This window comes from Stegostoma tigrinum, chromosome 18, assembly GCF_030684315.1.
Source record: "Stegostoma tigrinum isolate sSteTig4 chromosome 18, sSteTig4.hap1, whole genome shotgun sequence".
Classification (NCBI taxonomy): Eukaryota; Metazoa; Chordata; class Chondrichthyes; order Orectolobiformes; family Stegostomatidae; genus Stegostoma; species Stegostoma tigrinum.
Window position 1 is genome coordinate 8,425,461 of NC_081371.1, and position 18,506 is coordinate 8,443,966.

Sequence of the window (18,506 nt, forward strand, 5' to 3'; positions counted from 1 at the left end):
CTCTTCCAGGGTGAGAGGAGAGAAAAACAAAAGGGCACACACTCTGAAATTAAGCACACAAGAGTGACAGACAGCAACTTGAAGAGGAAAGGCCAGATTTATGTGGAACTCTCAGCAGGTGAATGGATACGCCTGATTGCGCATTTTGTTCTGAATTTGGATGGTTCATTTGTCTAATTTGCTCCTCCAATCTAACAATTTTTATAACCGCCACAGCACGAGTGGGTGTATTTGCCCAGCAATTCGTAACAATTTCACTGTATAGAAAATCAAAAGGATGCTTGGAGCAAGAGATAGTAGGAGCTGCAGATGCTGGAGAATCTGAGATAACAAGGTGTAGAGCTGGATGAACACAGCAGGCCAAGCAGCATCAGAGGAGCAGGAAAGCTGACCTTTCGGGCCACAGCAATGTGGTTGACTCTTAACTGCCCTCTGGGCAATTAGGGATGGGCAATAAATGCTGCCTGGTCAGTGATGCCCTCATTACATGAATGAATAAAGAAAAAAATACTGTCGTAGGCTCCAAGGTAAGCATAGTACCAGAGTTCGAGCTGGTGACTGTGGATGTCACAGCAAGAGACTTCTTCAGTACTGTGCTGTGGTTGTCTGTCCTCTGGCTGCTGCAACTGGGCAGATGGCAGTTTCTGGGTATCTGAAAGCAGAACATCAAGGGAGAACGTTGATGTGAGTGAAGGTCATTGGGATGGAAAACAAGAATCCCTTGCTCGTCAGGCCAGATAGAAGGATGTGCTGGGAATTGGGAATGACAAAAGGCAACAACATACGGTCCATTGTTTCTTCACAATTTCAGATGCCATGGGCGCAGTTGCAGCTGCCAAGAATGGAGGCTGAGGTTTCGATAAACCATTTCACCCAGACAACTCAGGAGATATTTGAGATCTTGTCCCGTAAAGAATCTGTTCCTTTCTATTGATATTCAGTTATTTTCCTGCAGGGGATAAGGAAGAGTGTGATGTTCTGTTGCACCTTCCGAATAGGCGATATGCTTGTCTCGGCTGTACACCAGGAGGGACATTGGGGCTCTGAGATGTTTGGCAGGATTGGTTGGTGTGTGAGGGTGAGATAGAGTGCCCGGAAGTTAGGTCTGATTGCCTGCAAGGACTGCTGGGTGAGTCATGGGAATGTGGCGCATTGAACAGTGTGAGAGTGGCTTTGTGCTGGCTGAGAGATGTTATGAGAAAGCATTCATTGACCTTGAAGGACAAAACAAGGCCTGTCTGGCTCTACTTGGGGGCTGTAAGCTGAGAATTGGCCTCCCTGGCCGGGAATGGCTAGTCTCCTTTGAGAGTTCTCCCCCTGGGCCCCTGCAGAAACAAGTGGTCTCTCCCCATAGCCATTGCATCACATCTGTCACCCTGGAAACCCTTGTAGTATTTTAGCCATGTTTTACATTGTAGCAATACTTGAAGGTTGATTTGCCAAGAGTGCTGATGGAGTAGACAGCTATTGAGCGTAGAGAGACACAGCAGACTAAAAGTGCATGCTCCAGTTCGACCGTCCTGGTAATAAGAATGGGAATCGCAATCAGAATTTGCGTATTGCCCGCCTGCAACAGGACCAATGTGGGAAGTAGCCAGGGAGAGCGTATCATCATGAGTCGACTAATTCAGAGACCCTGGTATTATTCTTGGTTCAAATGCTGCTGTGACAGATGGTGGAATTTGAATTCAGGAAGCGATCTGGAATTTGGAGTCTAATGATGACCACAAAACCGTCGTTGAGTGTTGGAAAACCCGGTGTGGGAACTGTTGGCCGCAGCAGACCATCGACTGCAGCAGCGTCATTGCTCAGAGTGGGGACTCCTGGCTGTGGAAGGCCCGGAGCAGGGACCTTGCAGAAGTCCTGGACCCCGGATGATGAAGATGAATTCCGTTGAAGCACTTTTCTCTTGTTCTTCTTGTACCTCGGATTGCGTTGACAGAACTTTTACTGTATCACCAGAGATTTCTGTGACAATAAATAATTCGCTCAGTCATTCCCATCTGGTTCACCTAATGTCCATTAGGGAATGTAACTTCCATCCTTACCTGGACTGGCCTACACGTGACTCCAGACTCACAGCAATGTGGTTGACATTTAACTGCCCTCTCTGCAATTAAGGGTGAGCAATAAATGCTGCCTGGTCAGTGGTGCCCGCACCCTGTGAATAAGTTTTTAAAAAATAACCCGTGTGATGTTGTTTCTAACTTGTTTTCCTATTATCCCTGCACAGCTTCGAGGGAATTTTGACCCCGTGCTGAAAATTTTGTATCAACCAACATTTGGCCCACCATGTTTGCTTTTTGTTTGACTTTGTCCTGCCTTTGTGCTGAATGTATATTTTCAAGTTAAAAGCCGTTGGCTGTGTACTGCACATTTCTCAGCTGAGGTGGAGGAACTAGAGGTGTTTCATGTTGAGTGTTGCAAGAGTGTCATCATGTAATATCACCAGTGACCAAACTCAGAATTTTTGGCACATTTCGGTGGTGACTGGCCGCGGTGGTGCCATGTCTTCAGCGCATTCGGGTGAATGTCAAGTCACCAAGTTTTGGCGATCACTGGGAGTCAGTCACCAAACGCTGTGTAGAAATGATACACGATATGGATGCAGGATCCACAGGGACAGCTGTAACTGAGCCCCTCTTGCCCCACTCTAACCCCTCTCCCTCCACAGACAGCAATCAACCTGAGGATCCCTGACTGGCACCTACCGTCTCCCAGTAATGAATGAGTGAAGCTGCTGCCAGGCCAAGTACATGGAGTTATGGCCTGACCTTAAGGCAAACAATTTCGAAGCCATTGTTGCATGAGCTGGAGGAACACGGTGGGTGGTGGCCGGGGGGGGGGGGGGGGGGCAGGCACCTTCAGAGGAGCAGGAAAGCCAGCGTTTCGGGTCTGGTCCCTTCACCAGGGCTATGCTAAATTACCCATAATGTCCAGGGATGTGCAGGCGAGGTGGGTCGAGCGTGGGGAATGCAGGGCTCCAGGGATAGGTCAGGGGCATTGGGACTGGGTGGGATGGGTCAGTGTGGACTCAACGGGTTGGATGGCCTCTTCTTGCACTGCAAGGATTCTGTGATTTCTCTTTTACAAATCCATGTTAAAACCGTTGATTGTATCTAACCTTTTCTAAATGTCCTGCTGTTTCTTCCTTAACCATTTACACCTGCATTATCAGAATGACAGACGTCAGATTAGCTGGCTGATAGTTTCATGCTTTCTGTCTCACTCCCTTCTTAAACAGGAGACTGGCATGTATCTGTTCTCCAATCCGATTGGACCCTCCCAGTGAAATTTGAAATATTTCAACCAATGCTTCCATGATCTCTGCAACCACGTCCTTTAAATCCCTTGGATGCTGGCCATCAGATCCCAGTGATGTGTCTGTCTTTCATCCCATTCATTTGTCAAATACTCTGCAACAGAACTCCAGATGAGATCAGAAACTACCTGGGAGGAGTTTTAGAATCCCTGGGTTTTATGCTGTCTTGTAGTTTCAATTTGCAAAAAGATCCCCCATTTTAAATTACGTTGCCTAATGAGGTAAGCCTTCTCCACACCTCAGTTTTAGTGGAAGTGGACAGAGGAGTAAGATTTTTGTTGAATGACTGACCTGTTTTAGCTGCAATATGAATACACAGGCAGTAAAACATGTCCATTGCATTGAGCAGGTTTTTGTTAAGAATGGCTGGTGATTCTAACACGCTGACTGTAGTAGAATACTTAACTGGTTCCCCTCCAGGAAATTCAGCCAGAAGTGTCAGTGAAAGGTTTATTGTCAGGTTCAATTATAAGGAGTTGAGGCATGACACACATGGGAGAAAATGGAGTTTCTGGCAGCTGGCTTTCCATGAATAGAATGAGATGTGACGAAGCCGAGCCCGCAGAACTGACATGAGATGGATCACGTCCTTTTGAGAATTGAGATTGCCTCAAATGTTTGTGTCAGTCATGGTTTAGTTAGTAACACTTGTGACTCTGAGTGGTAAAACTTGGGCTGGATTCTACAGGGCCCAGCCTGGCAAAGAGGTGGGGGCGCGGTGGTGCAGAGGGCATCATGGAATGAGATGTGTGAAGAGCACACCACCTTCTTGTGCATCCATGACCCCTTAGCTAGACAACAGTAAGTGGACAGGGGCTGAAACCCGCAACCTACCCATCAATTATGTTAAAAAGAATTATAGAAAATTGACCCTGTCGGATCAAGAATTGACTCGATTGTGCACTGCCAACAACATAACATACCTGTCATTCATGCAAGTAGGTGAGCAAGGATTGCAAAGCTGCTGTTCCAAATAATTGGGGAAAAAGGTGGAGCCTGGTACTTAGGGAGACAATTTGCCCCCTTCCTCTCAGATGTTACACCTTTTTTCACTTTGTGCCAGACTTCTGAAACCAATTCCCCATCTTGCTCGAACACCGAAGAGCAGGAGAAGTGGAATCAGTTGGATGGCATCATTGAACAGTCTTGGTATGCTGACTGGGCTCCTTCTGTGCCACAGAATTTTTAGACTTGACGACGTCAGAAGACCGGGAGGCCCTGAGGGTTTATTCCATCCGTTAGAGATGGATTCAGGCAACGTGGCCCCGACCACAACGGCGGATCTCTTGTTGAAATCTGTCGACTTTATCTGAAAGTAGGCTTGCTTGAAAACAAAACCCAAGCCGTTGCTCAATTTTAAGGATGGTTTCCTTAACTGAAGAAAGATATTTGACGTAGAGGGAGAACTTAGAGTCAACAAAAGGAGAGTTCTTGTAAAGTTAAGTTATTTGAAGCTGGATAAACCCCATGGAACAGATGGGCTGCATTCCAGAGAGTTGAAGGAAATGATTACAGAAGTAGATAGTAGATGTACTGGTATGTATCTTTCAATTTTTTTTATGGTAGACTTTGGAAAAGCTCCTTCAAAAATCAAGTAGCGTGCATCATCCTAATACTTAAGAAGAGGGGAAGAGGGAGAAAAGAGAACTGCAGGCCTGCTAGTTGATGACTGTATTAAGTAAAATGTTAGAATCAACAGAGAATGTTATAATTGGACACTTGGAAAATAATGGTAGCATGATGTCACCATGGATTTATCAGAGAGAATCCCTCTTCGAGAAACCTGCTGGAGTGTTTTGAGGATGTTACTTGCAGCATAGACAATGGAGAGCCACTGATGTGAATTGGATTTTCAGAAGACTACTGATGAAGTCCCACAGAATTAAAGCATAAGGAGGAATATACCAGCAGACTTGAGAATTATTTAACAGATATAAAGCGGAGAATAGCTATCAGTGGATCGTTGTCAGGATGGCAGGTTCTTACAATGGGATAAGAGTCATGCTAGGCCTGTATTATTTATAATTTAGGGGACATAATCTCAGCATAAGGGGTATACCTTTGGACTGAGATGAGAAGGGATTTCTTCACTCAGAGGGTGTAAATCTTGGGAATTGTGGACCACAGAGGGTTATAGAAGCTCAAATGTTCGACATGGTCAAGACAGAATTAGACGTTAAGGACATCAGTTAATGTGGGGAAAATGCAGGAAAATGACATTGCAGCAGGGAATCAGCCATGATATTATTTAATAGCAGGGGAACAGGCAGGATGGACTGAATAGCCTGCTCAGGCTCGTATTTAATATGATCCTTCTGTAATTGGGGGGTGGGGGGAATGTTTGGCTGGAGCCAGTTTGTTAGCTGAAGACCTGACGAGTTTAAATGTAGCACACTGCAGTGTAGAATGTTCTTTAGAAAGCTGGCGAGGGCTCAGCTGCTTATTGCAGCCACCAGTTTTTTTTTGTTTATTTTGCACCTATTTCAGTTGTGGAAATGACTGGTCTGAGAACGTGGCTGGGCTGTCGGCAGAAATGCAGCATTAAACTCAAGTCAGGCAAGACACTCAATGGTTTTGAAATGCAATAATTCCCAGTAGTCAATTTTTTGCATCCTTTGTAAATTTTTAAAAAAAAATTTACCAGTCTTGCAATTACCATTACCTGAAGTTAGACTGTGCTTCAGAGCTCATGCAAGGTAGGCAAATGGCTGAGAGCAGTTGGCATTTTAAATGCCAAGATGTAAGCATACTTCCTCAAGTCACAGCCTCTCAATAATTTATTTGGGGCTTGTGGTTGTGATGTGCGGAGGCAGCAGTGAAGAATGGAAGTGATCAAATAGCCTCTGTGTGTCTGTGGGAGCAAATCCTGACAAGACTAATTGCACAGAAGGCACCAGTGCTGAGTAAATCACACTGACGCTTCTTGTTGTGTGATGTGCTGAGGTTGCCTTCCTGCAACTAATTGGATTCAACTTTGCGACCATTGAATTGCAGGTAATAATCTCTTCAGAATGGGCTGGGGTTTGGGAACAGGGGTATGGGTGAAATCTATTTGTCACAGATAGCGCTAGACTCATTTGACAGCACTGTCAGGGACGACTCTCCTTCCAGCTTGTGACGAGCTATCTGTAGATTAGACCAAAACTTGTACATTTTAATGCGCGGAAACAGATTTTCTGCGTATCCCAAGCTTGTTGGTGCCAACCTCCAAGTAAGAGTGCAGTGGAGTTTCTGTAAGGTAATGATTCTTCATTGTTGAATTGTAACAAGGGATCTATTGAGTGAATAAAAACTAAAGTTACGCAATGCAGTTTGGTTGGCAAATTGCGGGTCGTTTCAGATGCTTAATTGTCTCAGTTGCAAAGATGCAAAGCCGCTCATCAAAGCTTGCGTCGATGGATATTCGGTTAAGAGTCGAGCAATGAAATAAGTCATGAATGCTTTTCTGACTGGGTACTGATTGAAACGAACGGTGACAGTGACATAGCCATAGAGGGCAATCACGCTGAATGACATCCTGATGACTTGGAACAACCTCTGTTGGACTGAATAAAAAGACCTAATTTTTGATGTGAGTAACCCAGGGTTTTGCTCGTTACTTTGTGTGCATTAAAATGAGGCAGTCAGCGTGAATGACAGGATTGTCTTATTAATTCAACAACTTAACTCACAGCATCAGTAAGTTTATGTGGATTTCAACTAACCTTAATCACTTTGGTCTGGTTTTCAAGTGGATGCTATCTTTACTGTACTTGATGGACCTGAACAGCTCTATTCACTAGCTGTTGATACCATTCATCTGTTCAAAGACTATATCCACGTTATTTGTTAATCAAAAGACAGAATATTGGTTGGAAAAGGACCATTCCTCTGAGCAGGCTGAACAGTTTTAATACAGACATCAGAAATGAGTTTGGGGCTAAGATGCACTCACTCATTAATCAGAAGTGTGCAAAGTCAAGTCAGGTCCAGCGTGAAAGTAAAGTCATTGTGTTACAAGTAGAGCTCTTGTATTTTAAAGAAAAAGCCTCTTCAGAGATGGACTGTTTGCAGCGTTATAAATAAACAAGGTACAAGGCTAACCCTGTCATGGGCAGCGAAACAGCAGATTGTTTGGCCAGTCTGTGCCAGGCTGTACAAAGTGTAGCTTGATGAATGAGCACAGTGCTCTAACCCTAGCTGCTTCATTGCCTCATCCAGTGGGAGTTGTTGAGTGTACAGGAATACCTATTGTGGAAACCCCAGTTGAATCTATTCTTACGTATTGTTAGCTTGGCTGTACGCAAAACATATGTGGCGTTTGCATTTTGTAAGGAGCACAACAAGAGAAAAGGAGTATCTGCAGCAACATTCTGCTTTTCAGCAAGGTGATTGAGTTTATATGTCAGCACTGTCAGGGACGACTCTCCTTCCAGCTTGTGACGAGCCATCTGTAGATTAGACCAAAACTTGTACATTTTAATGCGCAGAAACAGATTTTCTGCGTATCCCAAGCTTGTTGGTGCTAACTTCCAAGTAAGAGTGCAGTGGAGTTTCTGGATAATGATTCTTCATTGTTGAATTGTAACAAGGGATCTATTGAGTGAATAAAAGTACCTTCTCTCAGTAAACAATCACTTCATCGTTTTTGACTGCACTTGGAAGATTGCTGTTCTGTCTGTGGATACTGCATAAATTGTGAACTGAAGGACCATCCTGGGATTTTTTTCTGAGAACTTATTCGCTTCCCTGGGGTGAAGTGCCAGAGGTACTGTCAACACTTTGCTATCTCATGTGATTAACTTCCTTGAATCTGAGAGTCAGCAGGCTACTGGACCGTGGAGCACACATTGGCAAGTCATTCATCGCTGTTCCTTGCGTGGCTCCTGGGAACAATGAGGGCCAGGATGTGTATGGCAGTTTTACGCGGCCTGGCACTGATGCGCTAGAGAGAGCCTGGCACCTCGTTGCTGGTGGTAACCTAGCATGGTGCAGTTGATGGGATTCTGGCATGGCACGGCACTACAAGTGACAGACTGCCACAGTACTGCTGAGGCTGCCTGGCACTGCACTGCGAGAGAGTATTCATGTGAAGTGATCCAGAAATGTATTCTTTCTTGGCTCACATCCATCATCAATAGTTTCCCATTATGTCTTTAGATTGGTGTAAGCTAAGTTAGAACACAATTTCCGCAAAGTCATATCAGCCTCTAAATGAGTGAAGTTGTGCTGATAAATATTGATTTGCATCCATTATTTCCTCTTGGACAATGGGTGAAATTTTCATTAATACTGATTTGTGTTAGACGATGGTGCTGCTGATAACTTCAGTTTGCCATCACCTGTCACTCTTCAAGAAAACTTGTTTGTTCTCCACAAAGTCATAGAGACATAGAGCTGTACAGCGTGGAAACAGACCCTTTGACCCACTCGTCCGTTCTGACCTGATATCCTAAATTAATCGAGAGCCATTTTCCAACATTTGGCCCATAACCTCTTAAACCCTTCCTATTCGTGTATCCATCCAGATGCCTTTTTCAATGTTTCAGTTGTACTAGCCTCCTCCACTTCCTCTGGCAGCTCATTCCATGCATGCACCAAACTCTGCTTGAAAAAGTTACCCCTTAGGCCCCTTTTATATTTTTACCCTCTTGCCTTAAACCTGTGCCCTCTAGTTTTGGCCTCCCCCACCCCAGGGTATAGACCTTGGCTATTCACCCTATCCGCACCTGGTTTCCTCCCGCAGTCTAACGATGTGCAGGTTAGGTGGATTGGTCATACTAATTTGCCCATAGCTTTCAAGAATGTGTAGATTAGATAGGTTATGAGGGATGGGTCTCAATGGGATGCTCTGTGGGGCGGTGTTGACTTGTTGGGCCAAAGGGCCTGTTTCCGTGCTGTAGGGATTCTATAATCTATGATCATTATTCAGCCTGCCCCTATAGCTCAAACCCTCCAACCCTGGCAACATCCTTGGAAATCTTTTCTGAACCCTTTCAAGTTTCACAACATCCTTCCTCTAGCAAGGAGACCAAAACTGAATGCAGTATTTCAAAAGTTGCCCAACCAATGCCCTGTACAGCTGCGACATGATCTCCTAAATCCTATACTCAGTGCACTAACCAATAAAGGCAAGCATGCCTAACGCCTTTTTCACTATCCTGTCTACCTGGGGCTCTACTTTTAAGGAACCACGAGCATGTACTCCAAGGTCTCTGTTCAGCAACTCTCCCCAGGACCTTACCATTAAATGTACAAGTCCTGCCCTGGTTTGCCTTTCCAAAATGCAACACCTCACATTCATCTAAGTTAAACTCAATCTGCCACTGCTCGGCCCATTGGCCCATCTGATCAAGGCCCTGTTGAACACTGAGCTGACCTTCTTTGCTCAGTTCTGAGGAAGGGTCACCGGATCAGAAAGGTTAACTCTGTTTTCTCCTCCACAGATGCTGACAGGTCTGCTGAGCTTTTCCTGCAACTTTGTTCCTGATTTACAGCATCCACGGTTCTTTTGGCATTTAACCTTCTTTGCTGTCCACTACACCTCCAATTTTAGTGTTATCTGCAAACTTACTAACACTAACTCGTATATTCATATCCAAATCGCTTACATAAATGACAAAAAGCGGTGGACCCAGCACCGATCCTTGAGGCACACCACGGGTCACAGGCCTCCAGTCTGAAAAGCAACCCTCCACCACCACCCCTGCGTCTCCTACCTTCAAGCCAGTTCTATATGCAAATGGCCAGTTCTCCCTGTATTCCACGTGACGTAACCTTGTTAACCTTGTCTACCATGAGGAGTCTTGTCAAACACCTTCCTGAAGGAGAGATCAAGACAACTCAGCCTGCTCTGTCTTCATCAAACCTGTTCATTTCTTCTTCAAAAAACCCAAATCAAATTAGTGAGTTTGTTGCTGTTTATTTCCCCAAGTTTTCTAGTTTTCTTATCCTTCTCCGTAGTCAACACTGATGCAAAATACTCATTTAGTATCTTCCCCATCTCCTGCAGTTCCACACATAAACAGCCTCTCTGATCTTTAGGGGCCCCTATTCTGTCCCTAGTTAGCGTTTTATCCTTCATGTATTTCTAGAATCCCTTTGGATTCTCCTTAACCCTATTTATCAAAGCTATCTCATACCCGCTTTTTGTCCTCATGATTTCCCTACTAAGTATATTTCTACTGCTTTTATACCCTTGACTCCTGCTGTCTATATCTGACATAGGCTTTCTCCTTTGTCTTGACCAAAACCTCATTTTCTCTAGTCGTCCAGCATTCCTTGCACCTACCAGCCTTACCCTTCACCTAAACAGGAACGTACAGTTTCTCAATTTTTGTTTTCTCGTTTCTGAAGACTTCCCACTTCCCAGCCGTCCCTTTACCTGCAAACATCTGCCCCACTCAACTTTTGAAAGTTCTTGCCGAATACCATCAAAATTGGCCTTCCGCCAATTTAGAATTTTAACTTTTACAGCCTGTCCTTTTCCATCACTATTTTAAAACTAATAGAATTATGATCACTGGCCCCAAAGTGCTCCCCCACTGATACCTCAGTCATGTGCCCTGCCTTATTCCCCACGAGTAGGTCAAGTTTTGCATTTTCTCTGGTAGGTTCATCCACGTACTGAATCAGAAAATGTTCTTTTACACACTTAACAAATTCCTTTCCATCTGAGCCCTTAACACCATGGCAGTCCCAGCTTATGTTTGGAAAATTAAAATCCCCTATCTTAACCACCCCATTATTCTAACAGATAACTGAGATCTCAGTTCAAATTTACTTCTCAATTTCCCACTGACTATTGAGGGGTCTATAGTGCAATCCCAATAAGGTGATCATCCTTTTCCTATTTCTCAGTTCTGCCCACATAACTTGCCTGGATGTACCCCTAGGAATATCCTTCCTAAGTACAGCCATAATGTTGTCCGTAATCAAAAAATGCCACTCCCCGTTTTTATCTTACTCCCTTTCATCAATACCCTGGAACATTAAGCTGCCAGTCCTGTCGATCCCTGAGTCACACCTCTGCAATTTGCTATGATATCCCCATCCCATATTCCCAAGCATTCCCTGAATTCATCTGCCTTACCTGTCAGGCCTCTCACATTTAAATAAGGCAGTTTAATTTATCAGTCCACCTTCATTCCCTGCTTTGTTCCTATCTGCCCTGACTGTTTGACTCCCTTCTTTTCCCAAAGGCACCAGTCTCAGACTGATCTCTTTTGTCACTACTCCTGGGATCCCATGACTCCTCAGCACCCACCCCCAACTAGTTTAAAGCCCCCTGAGCAGCTCTAGAACATCTTCTCACCAGCATAATAGTCCCTTTCCAATTTGGGTGCAATCTCTCCTTCTCGTACAGATCACTTCTACCCCAGAAGAGATTCCAATGATCCATACATGTGAATCCCTCCTCAGCCATGTATTCACCTGCTCTGTCCTCCAATTCCTGTCCTCATTAACTCGTAGTGCTGGGAGTAATCCAGATATTACTACCTTCGAGGACCTACTTTTTAAATTCCTGCCTAACCTCCCATATTCTGTCCTCAGAATCCCATTGTTTTCTTTTCCTATATCGTTAGTTCCAATGTGTACAATGACCTCCTGCCGGCCCTTCTCCCCTCTGAGAATATTCTGCCCTCTCTTCAAGATCTCCTTGATCCTGCACCAGGGAGCAACACACCTTTCTCATATCTCGTTGTTAGCAGTGGAAATGTCTGTCTGTGTCTCTGACTGGAGAGTCCCCTAAAACAATCGATCGCTTGGAACCTGATGTACGTCTTGTTGCAGTAGAGCCAGTCTCAGTATCAGAAACTTGGCTTGCGGTGCTACATTCCGTTGAGAGGCCGTCAGCCCCCACATTTTCCAGAACAGCATCCTGCACTTCCTGCCTACCCCTCCCATCTCCTGGAAGTAACCCATCTACATGACTCTATCTGCTGTATTTCTCCCTTCCTGAAACTGCCATCCATCGCACCCTCTGCTTCCCGTAAATTGCTTGTTGACTCTAAATGCCACTCTAACAGATACATGCAATCTGATAGGATTTACAACCAAAGACACTTCCTGTAGATGTAAAACTCAGTAATATTGAAATTCTCACTTATCTCCTGTATCCAATAGGAAGAAGACATCATTCTACTAAATGCCATCTTTGCACCTTGCCAGTCCACAGACCCAGAAAAATAACCCAGTCTAAATCACAACTCCAGGATAACTTGGTATCTATGTTTTCTATTTTTAAAATTTAATCAAGAGAGATCTGAATAAGACACGTAATCAAGAAAAAACCCACTCGACTCACTATTGTAGATTTGTAAAAAGGAGTAAGGTTACAGTTCAAAATTAGCCACTTAGCTGTTCCCCTGTTATGACATCCCCCACATAAGTTTCTTCAAGGTCAGCTGTGAATTTCACTGAGATAGCAAGGTATAGAGCTGGATGAACACAGCCAGCCAAGCAGCATCAGAGGAGCAGGAAGGCTGACGTTTCAGGCCTAGACCCTTCTTCAGAAATGCTTGGCCTGTGGTGCTCATCCAGCTCTACACCTTGTTATCTCAGATTCTCCAGCATCTGCAGTTCCTACTATCTCTGTGAAATTCACTGTTTGTTTGTATATTTTTCTGATTACAAACTCCAATGGCTAGAGATACCTGGAACTAAACAGCAATATTCACTGCAGATTCAGAGAGCTATGCAAGTTTACTTCTCCATTTTTTCACCTCCCGTGTGGTCACTTCATATTTGCTGTACCTCTCTCGCTCTCGCTTTTTACAAGTACTGTTCTTTTGATTTTTTTTTTCCTAAGTTCCAAAACAATGCAGCAGCTTATTCAACAGTAATTACTGCTCCAAAAATTCAAGGAAGTCAGTTCCAGCACTGAAAATTCCTTTTTAAAAAAAGGAGTAGGCCTTACAGCTTTTTTCCCATTGTCCATCTTGGATTGCCCATCTTAAAGAATAGTTTGGTCAGGAATCAGTTCCTTCATTGAACTGTTCTGAGTGGAGCTGCAAAATGCACAATGGGGAACGGACAGTCTTGCGGAGGCTGCCAGCTGGTTGGCGATTCACCACATTTCTCCAGGATTGCTTTAAACTGGAATGGGAATCACAGAAAATATTTCCCACTGGATGAACGCAGTAAGTTTGACGAAAAAATATGGGGTACGGTGTGAGGAGACGGAAAAGGACCAGAATAATTACGCTTCCGCTCCGTTATGAAGCCCACTATTCACTGTCTCAGCTGGGTGGTACCGAAGTAGAAGATTAGAAAGCCGACCTGCTTTCTGCACTGAAACGGAGCAGTTATACCTGGTGAGCTCCGTTTATGCTCAAACATTGGAGGCCGATTACGGTTGTCCTTAAATCTGATGCCCCTAAGTCTCAAAACTATTGTATCCTTATTCTAGAAGAAGACAATCTGCACTGCTTTTCTGTCATTTTTAAACTGGCCTGTTTTTCTCAGGTGTTTGACATGGAGGTAGATGGGAACATGTAATTCAGAACAGAAGGGGATTAGCTGTAATCTTATTGAATGGCAGGCCATGCTAGAAGCGCTGAATGGCCTACTTCTGCTCCTAACTGTATGTTTAGACGAGTCTATGCTGATGCTGACCTTCTGAATGTGTCTACTGCTGGCCACACTATAATAATTACAAGGATGGTAGGATTTTTTTCTTCAATTTATAGTGATGGTTGTGATTATGACGCATTCTTTCAATTCTTTTTGAGCAAGCATGTGAATTTCATAGATCTGGATAGTCACAAGCCAGTATTTTGTTCCCTGCTGACTGCGTGATGCTGTAGTTAGACAGCATTCTTCCATCCACTGTTACAGTTCAGCCCACAATTTCCTGGAGATGATAAGTGAAAGTTGCCATTCAAAACAACTTACTGGATCTTTAAACCATCAGTGTTTACCATTCAAAATACTTTTTTATGAATCTCATGCCTTTTAGGTGCTATTGGTGATGGTTGCAAAGAAAGGAAATGTTTCAGTTTGCGTTTTATAGCACTTTGCATAAGCTCTGAATATTCCAAAGTCAATGAGACAGAAAGTTTGCATTCAAATGGCATTTTTCATGACCACCAGATGTCTCAAGGTATTTTGGAGAATCACAGAATCCCCACAGTGTGGAATCAGGCCATTTGGCCCAACGAGTCCACACTGACCTTCTAAAGCGCACCCCATCCAGAACCATCCCCCTACACTATCCTGTAATGCTGCGTTTCATATGACTAACCCACCTTTCCTGGATACGGTGGGCAACTTAGCATAGCCAATCCATCTGACTTGCATGTCTTCGGGAGGAAACCCGAGCACCTGGCGAAAACCCATGCGGACATGGGGCAACGTGCACATTCCACACAGACAGTCACCCGAGGTTGGAATCGAGCCCAGGTCCCTCTCACAGTTGGGCAGCAGTGCTAACTACTGAGCCACCGTGCTGCCCAGTTTGTCACACTGCCAATGAAATCCTTTCTGAAGTGCAATTACGATTCTAACATATGAAAGGCAACAGCCAATATTTAGTTAGCAAGCGCCCATAAACAGCAATGTAACGATCGAGTAGTCTGATTTTGTTTGACGTTCATAAAGGGATAAATATTTTATAGTGGACCATAGAGAACTCCCCTGCTCTGCTTTGAAATTCATGACATGGGCACTTTTTCATTCACCTGAGCAGGCAAACAGGACCTTTGGAGTGCAGGCTAACAGTTAATTGAAAATGGAGTTGTAGCTACACAAGGTGGTGAAGATGACATTTGATATGTTTGCCTTTATTGCTCTGTGCTTTGAGTACAGGAGTTGGGAGGTCATGTCGCAGCTGTACAGGACATTGGCTAGGCTACTTTTGGAATACTGCATTCAATTCTGGTCTCCCTCCTGTAGGAAAGATTTTGTGAAACTTGAAAGGATTCAGAAAAGATTTACAAGGATTTTGCCAGGAATGGGGAGTTTGAGCTGGAGAGAGAATAGGCTGGGACTATTTTCCCTGTGGTGTCAGAGGCTGAGGGGTGACCTTACAGAGAGTTATGAAATCATGAGGGGCATGGATAGGGTGATTAGCCAAGGTCCTTCTCCCAGGGTGGGGGAGTCCAAAATTCGAGGGCAAAGGTCTAAGGTGAGAGGGGAAAAATTTAGAAGGAACATAAGGGGCAATTTTTTCATGCAGAGTGTGGTGTGTGTGTAAGGAATGAGTGCCAGAGGAAGTGGTGGGGGCTGGTACAATCACAACATTTCAAGGGCATCTGGATGAACAGGAAATGTTTCGGGGAATATGTGTCAAATACTGGCAAATGGGGCTCGATTAATTTAGGATATCTGGTTGGCGCAGACGAATTGGACGAAAGGGCCTGTTTCTGTGCTGTATGTCTTAGTGACTCGGTGACCTTGGATTAATGTTTGCTCTGAAAGACCGTATTTCCAAGAGCGCTGGGCTCCTTCAGTCCTGTGCTGGAGCATCAACCTTAACTTCTGTACTCAAATCCTAGAATAGGACCTGGGAAGTCTTTGGTTTGTGAAGTTAGATGATTGGATCAGTTGCTGATGTACTTAACTGAAATTCTGATATCAAGAAAAATTGTCTCTAAGTGAAGCTTACAGTGATTTGTATACCCACTTAATGGCATATTGGATAATCTGTTGCTTTGTGCTATTTGAACACTAGCTTTCATTGTTTGCAACTGCTGTAGACAATTACAAACCTTTCAATGGTCTCATAGATATGAGTAAATGGAGAATCATCTCACAGTTGCAGAACAATCAACTATTTTTTTTAACAGAATAACCAAACATATATAAGGAATATACATGTTTTGAGCTGTAATAAAATACATTACTGTTCAAGCTTTTTGGGTAGTGATTGACATTTATGGATGTGGACTTATGTATTATCGCAGCAAGCTTGGGCCGAAATCAATTTCATCATTTTGTGTGTCCTGAATGTCTCACAATTTAAATGATTGTTTGTTAATCATGTTCATGTGAAAATTGCTTCAAGGGTGAATTCATTCTTTTTGTTCTTGTACTCATTACGCAGCATACGTAAACTGCTGAATGTTCACTAAACACCAGAAACGAAACCACTCTCCTGCAGCAAGATACCACAATGAGTGAGATCAATCTGTTATAGCTTACATACTTAGCTGTATAGATCACTGTCCTTTTGAAGTAGTTCATTAGCCTTAGATTTTCCTCGGTATTTCTTTCAGGTGTTAGATAAATCGAGTCTTAAGTATTTAGGAAATTATTATGTGCATGTGGTGCTAATCGTACGAATGACATCTTCATTGTTGGAAAGCTTGATCCAGGCATTTTCAACTCTTACATTTACTAGCTGCTCTCTCTCTCTTTCTTCTTAAATGGAGAGAACCCTGAACGAATGGCTAAGATCCAGATTGAGTAGAGCAGAAGAGTATTGACAATATGTTATGCAGTCTGTGTTCTACAAGTTTGGAGATTGCAGAAGAAACAGATGAATTGAGCATTTCAATATTAGAATTAGTGTGCTGTGATTTTGCTGCTGCACAGAACCTAAACTTGTTAACTCTTTTTTAAAAAAAAAAGCATCTTGAAACTTCCTCCTCAGGACATCAAACTCATGTTAGGTCAGGTCCTGCTTCTTGATAACACAGTTTGGAGCTGGAGGCATACAGGAGGCCAGTCAGCATCAGAGAAGCAGGAAAGCTGACATTTGTCCAGCTCCACACTGTGTTATCTCAGACTTCAGCATCGGCTGTTCTTACCATCCATGCTTCTTGATGTTGGCTGTTTAACATCTCTGAAACTTTGGTCCAAAGCCAATTTCTTCACAGTTGCAGAGGAACTGCGTCCTGAGGATCAGGCAAGGAATTACAAAGTCTTCATGATCAAGGGAAGAATCAGTTCAATTGTGATGAGCTTCAACAGAAGGAGCATGGAGAAAATCGGTGAAATAGACAGCAGGGGAGTGAGTCAGAATGGGACCATGGCTGAAAAGAATGAGAAGAGATGGGAGGAAGGGGATCATCGATCATACTGTTATTCATCTGCTTACCCTTGGAGAACATTGTAGTATATCTTACTCTGTGTCCCCCTCCTGCTTCATGCAAAGTTTATATTTTACAAATGCCTAGGTTAAAAGCAAGGAAAATCCTGTGCCCCAAGCCTTTGATTTGATATGATTTATTATTGTCACATATACTGAGATATAGTGAAAAGCATTGTTTTGTGTGCTATTCAGACATATCATACCTTAAGTAAGTAGAGAACAGAATGCAATATACACTGTAACAGACAATTGAGATTAAAAGAGTACGGGATTTAAAAGAAACTTGACCCAAAATGTTGACTCTGATTTCTCTCCACAGATGCCGTCAGACCTGTGGAGCTTTTCCAGCAATTTCTGTTTTTGTTTCTGATTTACAGCATCCACAGTTCTTGCTTTTTTTTATTGAGAGAGGAAAGTTGTCTCTTCCAGTGTCATTTTGCTCTTTCATGCAGAAGTACCTGCCTGTTTTTGTTTGGAAATCCAGTTTGGAAACTGTGAACAACCATACCAAACCAGTGGTATGGTTTGTGTGCATGCCCTCTCTCAGACACTACTCAGAAGGACAGGTTCTCAGGAAGCCAGGTGTTTTCCTTTGGAAATTGAATCAAATTATTTGCCCCAGTTTACAATATGAATATTTTCCATTGCTGCTGCTTTAGTGACAGGACATGTATCTTCAGCAGTTACTTGTATGACAAATCAGTGCAACATCTTCAGTTGAGGGACACCAGTATAGTTCCTTTGAGTTTTGCTGCAACACTTCAGGAGCTCCCATTTCTGGTTCACTTCACCTCCCCAGTGTCTCAGCACAACCATGAACCATTGATGTCATGAGGATCCCCCAAACGTAACGAGACTTAACTTCACGAAACAAGTTTCACGGCCTCGGGATGTCTCAAAGCACGCAACAGCAAGGGGCATAATTTTTGACTTGTAGGAAAAGTGGCACCCCATTTCTGCACAGCAGGATCCCACAAAAAGCCATGTGCTGCAATTTTTCTTTCAGTGATGTCAGTCGCATGATGACAAATATTTGCCAGGAAAGCGAGGAGTGCTCACCTACACTTTATTGAAGAATAAGGTGCCTGCCAGTTGACAGTGTGTGACTGTGTGTGAGCATGTGCGCCTCTGTGTTTCTGTGCGAGAGGGAGTGTGTGTGTGTGTATGTGT

At 43.7% G+C, this 18,506-nt stretch overlaps 1 protein-coding gene across 9 annotated transcripts in view; it reads left to right on the forward strand.

The window, feature by feature from the left end:
* Positions 1 to 18,506, forward strand: part of cntn1b (contactin 1b) — a 721,932-nt gene that overhangs the window by 118,781 nt on the left and 584,645 nt on the right. The window contains exon 1 of one of the 9 annotated variants that reach the window (XM_059652311.1): positions 6,191 to 6,316. The exons of 7 other annotated variants lie outside the window; for them this stretch is intronic. The gene's annotated coding sequence lies outside the window, so the exon portion shown is untranslated. Of the gene's footprint in view, positions 1 to 6,190; positions 6,317 to 6,687; positions 6,894 to 18,506 lie in introns of those variants that run through there. One more of the 9 variants, XM_059652310.1, reaches the window with a different exon arrangement.